This window comes from Aptenodytes forsteri, unplaced genomic scaffold (genome assembly GCF_000699145.1).
Source record: "Aptenodytes forsteri isolate BGI_AS27 unplaced genomic scaffold, ASM69914v1 Scaffold8, whole genome shotgun sequence".
NCBI lineage: Eukaryota > Metazoa > Chordata > Aves > Sphenisciformes > Spheniscidae > Aptenodytes > Aptenodytes forsteri.
The window spans coordinates 3,145,469-3,156,532 of record NW_008796218.1 but is presented as its reverse complement, the minus strand read 5'-3'; positions in this window follow the sequence as shown (position 1 = coordinate 3,156,532).

Below are 11,064 nucleotides of genomic sequence, written 5' to 3'. Positions count from 1 at the left end.
ATGTCTCTGACCCGGGCCCCAGGGAGGCAGCAGACTTCCCTGTGGGATGGGTCCGGTCGGCATATTGGCCCTCTGTTCCCCTCAGAAGGGAATCGCCTATGACAATTACCCTCCTTTTTTTCTTAGCAGCGGCAGTCATAATGCGTGGGGCTGACTGCCTCACCCTAGGCAACCTCCTGGATGGACCTTCGTCTACATCCTCGTTTGCCTGGCCCTCAAGTTCCAGGGCCCCATATCTGTTGTGTAAAGGCAACCGGGAAGGTGAGGGAGGCCGGGCAGGGGTTCGCCTGGCACCCCAAGCAGGGACCTGTTTCCATTCCCTCCCGTCGCTTAGGTCCCCTCTTTCTACCTGGTGGCAAGAAGGCAGGGGATCCTCTGCTTCTCGTGGAGCCTCCATCTGCTGCCTTTGCCTCAGGGACGGTAGGGTGCGGCTCCACCAATCTATCCCCCTCTCACACTTCCGGATACTCCAGCTATATTTAGAAAAGAGAAATTACTCCTAGTGATAGATTAGATACGCCTAAGAAGAGTCCAAACACCCTGAAGCTCTTCCGGGATGAAGTCTACTTATGTCTCCCTCCCTCTTGCATGCTGGATCTCCCTCCTTGGGAAAGAAACCAAGATGCTGAAGGCAGGATCCCAGTATGAGCAACTGAGGAACTGCAGGCTCAGGTGTTCCACAAAAAGCACCTGCCTTAACTCTACAACTTAACCTTAAGGTTATCATGACTGTTACGGAGTGCAGAACTGGTTTTAAAGTAACAGTTTGTTACTAATTACAAGCTACTAATACCAGTTTGTTAGTGGCAGAAGTTTAAGATACATTTGAGGGAGATGCTGGTGGAAACAGCAAGATAGCAGTTTATGGTTTATACAGAAATACTAATCTAGCCAAGGCTGCTGGACCTGTCTGAGCAGCTCTGCTTTGAGATGCAGAATAAATCCCTGGTTTGCAGTGCAGCTACATGGTGTTGCCAACCCACCCTGAAGTCAGAGCACAAGCAGCAGTCAGCCCACTTTAAAGAAAAGCAAACGTTTCTCTTTCTGCACCAAGTTGTGCAACAGGCTGCTCCTGAGCAGAGAATTTGAGTTATTTGTACTGAAGTCACAAGCTGGCCACCCACCACGCAAGTTTCCTACCTGCTGCTCCACACCAAGGCACACCCTGTGTGCAGGACACCAGCACAGGCACCTGTCAGCCCCCATGATTTGTGACCCATCTGACAAGGATGGCTGGAGCCACTGTTTACAGCCCAGTGTCACTTTTGGCTGTGTGTGTTCCAGCTGCTGTTGTTGGGAGCATTTTCCTTACCGATTCAGATCAAAGGCTGCACCAACACAAACACATGAGTTTTACAAGTCAGTCAGCTGTGCACTATAACGAAGGTGTGCCTGAGATGCTCCTTAACATTTCTCTCACCATGCCTAAAATTGGCATCAGCTTGTGCAAGGATTAAGATCAGATAGACAGGAACTACCAGCCACAATGCTGGCACCAGAGGACAAGGTGACTTCAAGCAAGACTTAGTAAGTAGTTTTGGGTGCCCATACAGGACCAAGCCATAGTTCTTACTTGGCTTTCTATAGTGGACCAAATGCAAACCAGCTTTTTTTACTACCTAATCAGATACATGGACTACTTCAAGATCTAGATACACAACCTCATGGCACGTGACAGAGTTTCAAGTGGTCCTGTAAAGAAATCCTTCATGCTTCTTAACTATACCATTTTAAGATTAGAAGAACAATTAATCTTGCACAAAGATCCGCATGCAGGTTTTGTTAAGCAAGAAACAGTGATGCACAAGGCATGGGGTAGAGTCACAGACCAGGCTGAAGCGAATGCAGCAGAAGTCAAAGTTTCCTGCACCATTATTTTGCTGGTGACTCCTAACTTCAAAGTTTTACAAGGAATAAGACAACCATTTCCACATTTGACTATTTCACTTCGAAAGGAATGTAACCTAGGCTTAGCTATTTTCTTTCCACATGTATCTGGTAGAGATATATTTATCGTCAAGAGATGTTCTTCCTCCTCTTCCCCCCACTTAACAGCTCTTGACTTTGTGTGGCCCCTCTACACCAGTATATTGTTTGTACTTTTTGTAAGACCCTACTTTAAAGTATGACATGTTTATGTAAGAGGCGTTGATGGCTAACACAGGCTTCGGCTCAGTAGGGCATTTGGGATGGTGTCACAGAGGAATGCTCTCCCCTGATTTATGAGCATGTTATAGTTATTCAGGTGGAGTGGCAGGACCTGGCAGTAAGCACCATCATACAGATCAAATGTGTTTTAAGTTCATAGATCAGGCTGAAGTGCTGCCAATCGCCACAGAGTTGTGGCAGTGGAAACTAAGCCCTCTATTTTTAAAAAGAAAGCAGATTGAAGACAAGGAGCTGCCCTCCTCCTTAAGCCTTACTAACCAAAATCTTGCACTGTTCTTATGAACCCTGTTCTGCAGTTTGATGATGGCATACGTGCAGATGCAGAGACAGATGCTTATGCTAGCCTACAAGTTTGACTTATTACATCATTCTTTTTGTAAGACAAGTCTGATTCACTTGACTGTTTCCAGATCTTTAACTAATTGAAGAAAGTCCTTCAACTCTTCCCCTTGTTAATCTGCTTTATTTATAAAGGGTACAAGTTGAAGATATGTTCTTCAGAGGCACGTGACTGAAGTTTTCATATTTATATGCCCATTCACTCTATACTGTATGCCCCTACAGAAAACAAGCTTTGGAGCATCACCTGCTTCCCCAGCAGCCAAGCCCCATGCCCAGTGTTTGGCTGGATCCTTTCTACACAAGGTGTTTCTTTAACATCTTCAGCTCTCAATGAAATTAGTTCCCCTCACTTCCTTCATCATGTGAATAGCTTTGCAGCTTGTTCACATCTGCAGTTTGCACCTTTAGTTAAGAGGTGTTCAGCTTTATTTTTTCCTTATGCTGTTATACCTTCCTCTGATATTATCAATTTGGCAACACAACTCTGTAAACCTGTTCTCATATAAAAGCCTATGCTGAATTAACACACCTCCCATGAAGTAACAGGAGTGCAAATCCTTCACAGTTTTGTAAGAAGGGGGGACGAAAAGCAGGAAAACAAGTTCTCCTCAGCATTTCTCATACTAAAACTCCTGGAGTTGTATAAGTGAAGCCATTTAGGATACTACCTGTTTCTAGGAGAAAGGTATAATGACTTTACTCCTAAAATTCTGTTTAATAATTAAGTGAGCTTTATGCTGCTGCTCTCGCAGAGCTAGTGAAGAGGTTACCTTGGCATGCATGATTTCAAGTTAGGGAGCTACTCATCTCTACAGTGAGCATACAAGTGATGTAACACATCATGAAGAAGTCTTCACTAGTTTTTGCTGTCTGGACCAACTCAGAAGTCCTACCCTCTTTCAACGAAGGCAGATCCTGCCCCCCCCCCCCCCCACATTAGGGAAAAAAAACAGACTCGGAATTCAGCTCAAAAACCCCAAGAGACCCAGCCAGAAATAGCTTGATGTATAGTTCTGTACATAGCAGTTACATAAGCTGATAACCAGCCTGTGGCACATGACTTCAACCATTCCACCCAGGTTTCCAGACAAGCAGTTCATGTTTACACAAATAAAGGATGATTAACTTCAACACAGATACCACTCTGGCAACAGAGGGAAATGCCAACATAGTCAAAACCTGAAAGAAGTGAACTACTTTGTAAACAGACTCATAATGCAAGACCCAGGAGAACCAAAGTCTCAGTGCATTGGAACATACCTGACTGCTCTTCTGTAAGACCTTCACCTGTTATAGAGCAGATTCTGGAAATTATTTTTAACTTCCCTTTCACCAGCTACAACTCCAGAACAATAAATCAAGCTTCAAGGGTCAGTTACACGCATTATAAGCATAATAAAAGGCATCAGAATCTGTTAACCATATTTCCTTACACTCAAAAAACCCCCAAACCCACAACCTCAAAAAATAACCCCCGCCTCAGCCATACTGCCATTTTATCCTTCAGAAATGACTTTGTACTCATTATCACTTTAAGATGAAAGTACCTCTTAGATGCTCATTGCTGCTCTGTGAAAAACTCCACATCACTGGAGTTCACTTCAGCTAGTGCACCTTCCATGAGCCTCAATCTCCCCTACTGCTTTTCCCAGAAGGCTGCTGTACCTCTCCCTTCCCCCCAGCTGCCTTTCACCTCGGCCACAGCAATTCTGCCCAAGTGCCCATATCTGCAGCTGGCTCAGCCAGGGAGGCTGGGCTCTTGTACTGCGCAAAACACAACTCATGGAGCAACTCTGTCTCACCTCTTTGCAAAGAGCACTCAACCAAATTTCTGTTCCCTGATCTGTCCATTCTCCTGTACAGATATACAGGAGATATACTATAGCTGTATACTACAGCTATAGTCCCAGACTTCGAACTGACTGAGATACAAAACACCAAGTCTGGGGACTGCCTCAGACTGGTTTCCAGGTGGAGAAGGTTCAGGTGAACCTAATCTGTGAGACCTTTGGGAGAGGAGAATAAAAGGAGTCACCTGTAGCTGGATTAATTGTAAGGAACATTCCCTATTATGGGACTGGACTGGACTGGACTAGGCTAGGCTAGGCTAGGCTAGGCTAGGCTAGGCTAGGCTAATTGACTATTTCTGCTGTCTTTGCTCAACGCACAATGACCATAGACAATGGAAAAGCCAACAACATAGCTTGTTGGATTTGAGGTTTTTTTCAGTCTGCTTAGGACTTCGCACATTAGCACAGAAAATACTGATCTATATAAAGTTGCTCCTCTTTTTTGAAGCAATAAGCTCAGGTGTAATGATCCTCCAGCTTTGCTACTAGTGTCCTTGACCTTGCTACTTTTTTGCACCAGTACTATTTCTGATACAACATTTATCTGAATGACTACGAAAAGGTAAATGTGCAAAATACAAGTTTGATGATTACCCCAAAATATTCTACTGGAAACAAGAGATTAACTGTTAAAACCAAATTCTCCTCTGCCCCCAAAAAAAGAAAAATGTTGAGAGAGGCAAAACCTATAAATATATCGGGTTGTGGGAGCTACCCTGCACCAAAGTGCACTACGCTGGTTATACTGGGGTGAGTGGAGGCTTCCCTTGATTCGTTTGATTTGCAGAGATTTGAAATGCAAATGAAAAGCCAGGTTTGAGTCCCTGCAATTGAAATCATCTAAATATTATTTACCAACAGTGTAAAAGAATAATCAAAGATTAGAGGTTAACAAGTAAGAGTCTATTTTCTTGAAGAAATACAGAATTCCAATGTTATTTTCATCCTGACGTTCTTCAAGAGAGTCATGTTTTACACAACTTTTTCTTTGCAAATTGTAATAATTATAGAAGTCTGAGTGACTGGAAAGAACAACATGAACTATTTTAATCAGCTACCATTAAAGAAAATCCTTAAAACCGGACAAACAATTTAACTGCAGTTATGATGACACTGAAAAGTTACTATGGAAGATGCTTGTAGCTGAGATAGGCTTAATAAAAAAATGAAAAGACTGTTAACTACACTTAGTTGCATTATTGGCTTTGCAATTGCTGTTTCATGCCAGTGCATGCCCAAATCTACTCTATGCCAGATAAACTGCTTGCAAAGCAAGCTTCATCAGAAAGTTCTCCATTTACATGGAATTCAAGGCACTATGAATTACACAGGAAAAAAAACCCCTCTATGAATAGTTCCATTTATCTTTTTAATTTCAAAGTATTACCACAGAACCACAGACACATACTGGTTGGCATGGACCTCCAGTGGTCTCTAGTCTCGTGATTAGAGCAGAGCCATGCTAGACCAAGTTGCTCAGGGCTTGTACAGTCAAATTCTGAGCATCTCCAAGGACAGAGATGCCACCTCCTCTCTGGGCCCCTGTTCCACAACCTAGCATGCTCTTTGGGAATATTTTTTCTAGCATTTAGTTGGAATTTCCCTTGCTCCAACTTGGGCCTCTTGCCTCTCATCCTGTCCAAGACAAGTCTGACTCTATCTTCTATGCACCCTCCCAGCAGGTTGTTGTGGACAGTGATAGACAGGGCCTCCCTTTCACCTCCTCTTCCCCAGGCTGAACAAGCCCGGCTCCCTCCTGGTGTATCACATGCTTCAGCCCCTCGCCTTGGTGGCAATGACAAGACAATGTCTTTCTTGTACAGGTAAGACCAAAACTGGACACAATGCTTCAGATGCTGTTTCTCACGATGTTGTGGGGAGGGGAAGAACCACTCCCCTTGATCTGCTGCTCCTGCTAGTTCAGCTCAGGATGTTGCACTGAAGATTAGGCAACTGACTGAAAACTATTTGTATGGGAAACTCTATCAGTAAAAGTGGTCAGAGAAAATGAAATGTCCGTACAAATCATTGTGTTGGAGTATTAGGCTACATAATTGGAGAGAACATGTACAATATTACATGGAAGTTTCCATTTATTTCTAATAATTAACGAGTGTGTGAAATTAATGGGTTTTAAAATGAAATTGTGTCCCCAAATCTGAGGTTCATGCAATTGAACACTCATCTTCCCTTTCAGAAAACACCTATAAGTAGTAATATACTATTTTTTTCTTAGCATGAAAAAGAATACAATAGTCTGTGTGGCACATCAGATGGCGGTTATCATTAAAATGTCCTTGGGCCATCAGGCATTTCTTTGCTAAACAATCTCAGTGTATTATTCATGTTACATTACACCAGCATTTAAAGAGATCCAGAAGCTGAAAGATTTGGAGAGGCCTGGCGAGCTGGTTCCTCCCGCAGGACTCACAGCTGATGTCTACTTGTTCCACTCACATTCACCAGAGGGTGCTTGCGTGGTACAAGGCCAGGCTGTGTAAACCTGGCTGGCAATCCTATTTTGGGTCCAGGCTGTGGGGAAGGAAATAAAACTTTCCTTTTTTCATCTACTGACATGCTTTTAGCTCCTTTCAGATTTGTCATAACAACAATACACTTACGGAATAATCTAATGCTGGCTTAAACCTGTGTTCAGTACAGATTGCTAAAAATGCCTTTCTCAATTTGATACAGTGCACTGACATATTGCACCTTTCTGTATCTGTTTCATTCCCTTATGGTGGATGAAATTCAAAGGTATTACACACAGTAATAGCTAGCCCCAAGTGAGGCAGCTAATCCTACAAATCTGGATGTACAATGAATATGATGTAGTCAAAGCTAATTAATTGATCTATATCCATCATCATTCTGCCATTACAAAGTCCCTTCCCCTTCCTCTCAAGGGCTTTTTTCCTTCACTCTATGCCATTTTTGACTTCTTTCCACTGATGTTCAAAGCTCTAAGGCTCTCTTACATGAACCTAGGCTTCTTCCCCAGGCCTACTGGTATCATTTCTATGCATGTTTGGCTGAATTTCTTGCCATTTTCTTCTAAAGGATGTGTATCTTGAGTTTAGTCCTGAAGATCTGAATTGAAAACAAGTCCTCAGTGCCTTCTGGACGTGGCTCTGTAGACATCTGCTGCTCCTCCTTCACTCTCCGAGACCTGTTCTGAAGTCAGCAGAGACAGGAGCAAGGTGCTGTAATTACCTTCTCTCAGTATCTCCTCTCCTCCCGCTTCAGTGGAGGGATGACTAGGTAGGGAGCAGACTCGAGCCTTCCTCATGCCCCTCTCCTTTCCGAGCAGAGGTCTAGGCACACCCGTAGAGAGGCACCACACTAACTGGCAGCTGGCACTGTCTGTCTCCCAGCAGCAAGGCATTAATAACCATTACCAAAATGCTATACAGTTCCAACATGATGTCAGTGGTATTAACCTCTGTCATTCCTGTATCAGCACTAGTGAATGACTGTTTTTCTTTTTTTTTTCTTTAAAACTTACCTTTGAAATACTCCATAGTGTTAAAACAAACAGTGGCTACTTAGAATAGCTCTTATTTTCCAATTTTGAAAATGAACTATCAGTTATCAGTAGTGACTATGTTAGGCAACAACTGAATTTATCTCATTCATAATTTTTTACGAGGCTTTAAAAAAAACAAACCAAAGCAAAGCCTTCATACCTACAGACTTGTGAGCAGCTTTTGGGAGGTACTAAGGATTTGACACCTGTTAGTGAAAATAGGTGCAAGAGATTTGGGAGTTTTCTGGAACTGATAGTTTATGAGCAAATTACTCTGAACTGGTGTATTATAGCAAATCTGCTACTGCTTTCACGAGTATGAAATACAAGTATCTTTTCTCAGTTCAAACTAGTGACCAGAACACAAGTAATTATTTTTAAATGGTATACTCATAAAGCCTCTTACAATCTTACAGTATCTAGGTATGCATTGCTTCCCAGCTCAAAACAAAATAAATGCTAACACTATAAAGAGATGAGATAAGGTCTGGAGGGAGAGAGAGTTAGTATCATTTATTACAGTAATAAAGATAACTGGAACAAGATACAGTTTTCCATGTATTCAACCACATCTATATTCTTAGATCACTAATAGGAACACCCCTGTTGAATTTCACTGTGATGATTCAGGGTCAATATGCCTTAAGATGATTTGAAAGATTGCTGGATTTTCAAGACTGTCCTTTTCTTTTTTGTAGTTACAGATTAAGAAGGTCATATTTCCATTGATCATATACTTTGTTATTTACTGGCAAACTCCAAGACATGAGATATCCCTAATCCAAGCTCAGGTTAAGTGCAGTTACATCCCCCTATCTCCTACAATGCTTTAAGATGTCCACTTTATCACAGTGAAATCTTTGGTTCTAGAAAACAGGATGGGGGCCATCAGATAAATGTCTGCATGGCAAACTAGTCCTGCCCATCTCCAGGTCTACACTCATGCCTAACAGCTATTACATTTAATATGTACAGGGAGTGGATGTGCAAGACCAGATGGAATGGGAATGCTTTGTACACCCATGCACTGTATCAGCCACACGATGCGGTTGTTTCTCCAGCTTGGGTTCAACGTGTCTTTTTAAAAAAAAAAAAGCTTTACCTCTCCAAAAAACCCAAGAAGTTCAGGTGATGTAGACCTTCAGTTGAAAATTGAAAGAGGATATAGAAGACTTGCCACTTTTGGTTCCTGTGTGTAGAGCAGCTGGTCCCAGTGGAATAAAGGCAAGGATAAACTCATCTTCTCCGTGAACAACACAGCAACAAGGGATACTGCCACCAAAAGCAAAGTCTGCTCTGTACCAGCTCAGTACAAACCTCCAACACAAGAAGCGTTTCAGGGTGAGTGAGCCGAGAGCACAGCACAGGCACTGCAGTCATGTGGAAGCAGATGACAGGAGGGAAAGGATGCAACATTTGCAATTCTTCAGCCCTGCTGCAGACCTCCTGAGAAAGCGTATGCTTCAGGTTAAATCAGGTCTTAGAGACACCCTCTACCAGGCAGTGAACCAGCCAGCAGCACCTAGTGAGGCAAATCCGCATCCCTGTGGAAATGGCAGAAGACTGATTAATTCAATCCCATGCCCTTTCTAAGAAAAGATAGTAAGAGATAGTGAGGGGCAAAATTTGTACAAATGTACCAGTGTCGTCTTCTTTTTTTGGCAGAGAAAAGGAGGAGCAGATTCCACGTGTCCACCCCTCCCCTGATCACAGCAGTCAGTAGAAGTAGGGGGGAGAAGGGGTTTTCTGCAAAGCCTGTGCCTTTGAGGCAGCAGAAGGGCAAAAGCTCAGTTTTACGACTCTTGGCCCCAACACAATTTACCATTTACAAACTAATCCTCCTCCGTTCGAGAGCACAAGGCCTACTAAAGCTCTCATGTCCACTTCTCTGATTCTTCATTGTCCACACTGACAGAGAGAAGCCGAAGACCTAATCGGTGTGTAATTCAATCGCTGTCCAGACTGTGTCACAGCACAATGCTCTGCTTGTAGTGCCACGGGTTAAGTCAGCCAGCTACTGTTATGCACCACAGCAGGTGTGAAGAATGTCACTCGGTCTAACTGTATGTTACCACTCTGTCAAGGTCCGTTTCTGACGCTACTTTCACTCACCACTTAATGATTGTTTTTCCTACTGGCAGCAAGCTAATTGTTGGCTGTATGGTAAAAGGGCACTTGCAGTATTTTTTACCCTGAATTGGGAATTCCTGCACAGCATAACATGAGCCTCATACAAAGTAAAACCCTCTGTTCTCCAGGTCCCCAAAACATGGAGGCCTGCTAAAAAGCTCTTTACTTCCTTCGTCTTAATCCAGCAATTAGTAAGTTATGACTTACTACACCCAAAGTGCTTCACTCTGTTGTTCCTCACCAGACAGCACATTGGACATTGCGACACTCCTTTTGGGAATGGCTTAAATCTGCAAAGCTCCTTGGTACCTAATTACATTTAAATCAGCAAGAGACAGGTGCTTCAAAAAATTTTTATCCACATGTAGGTGGTTAAAAAACTCTGGAAAACAAAATTACATGTGCTGCCACACTTAAATACAGATCTCGGGCCACTCTGAGAACAGCATTTGGTTTGTTTTTTTAAAAAAATTTACTACTCCAAAAGGAGTAGAAAGTTGCACTTCCATTTTTCTTGAGTCATACCACAGTGCAAGGAAGCTGAGGAAGAGAAGTACAGAAGAAGAAGGCAGGGCAACACCTGCTACTTCATCACCAGCGAAGCAGCAATGGGTGTGTGTATCACCCAGCCATGCTACCGGGCAGATAAAGGGTCAGTAGGGAACTATTTTGACACGGTCCCCCATAACAGGGAAGGGCTACAGATGTCATCTATCTGGACCTCTGTAAGGCCTCTGACATGGTCCCCCACAACATCCTTCTCTCCAAACTGGAGAGGTATGGATTTGATGGGTGGACTGTCCAGTGGGTGAGGAATTGGCTGGATGGTCGCATCCAGAGAGTAGTGGTCAACGGTTCAATGTCCAGATAGAGATCGGTGACGAGTGGTGTCCCACAGGGGTCTGTATTGGGACTGGTACTATTTAATATCTTCATCAATGACACAGACAGTGGGATCGAGTGCACCCTCAGCAAGTTTGCAGATGACACCAAGGTGAGTGGCGCAGTCGACACGCCAGAGGGACGGGATGCCATCCAGAGGGACCT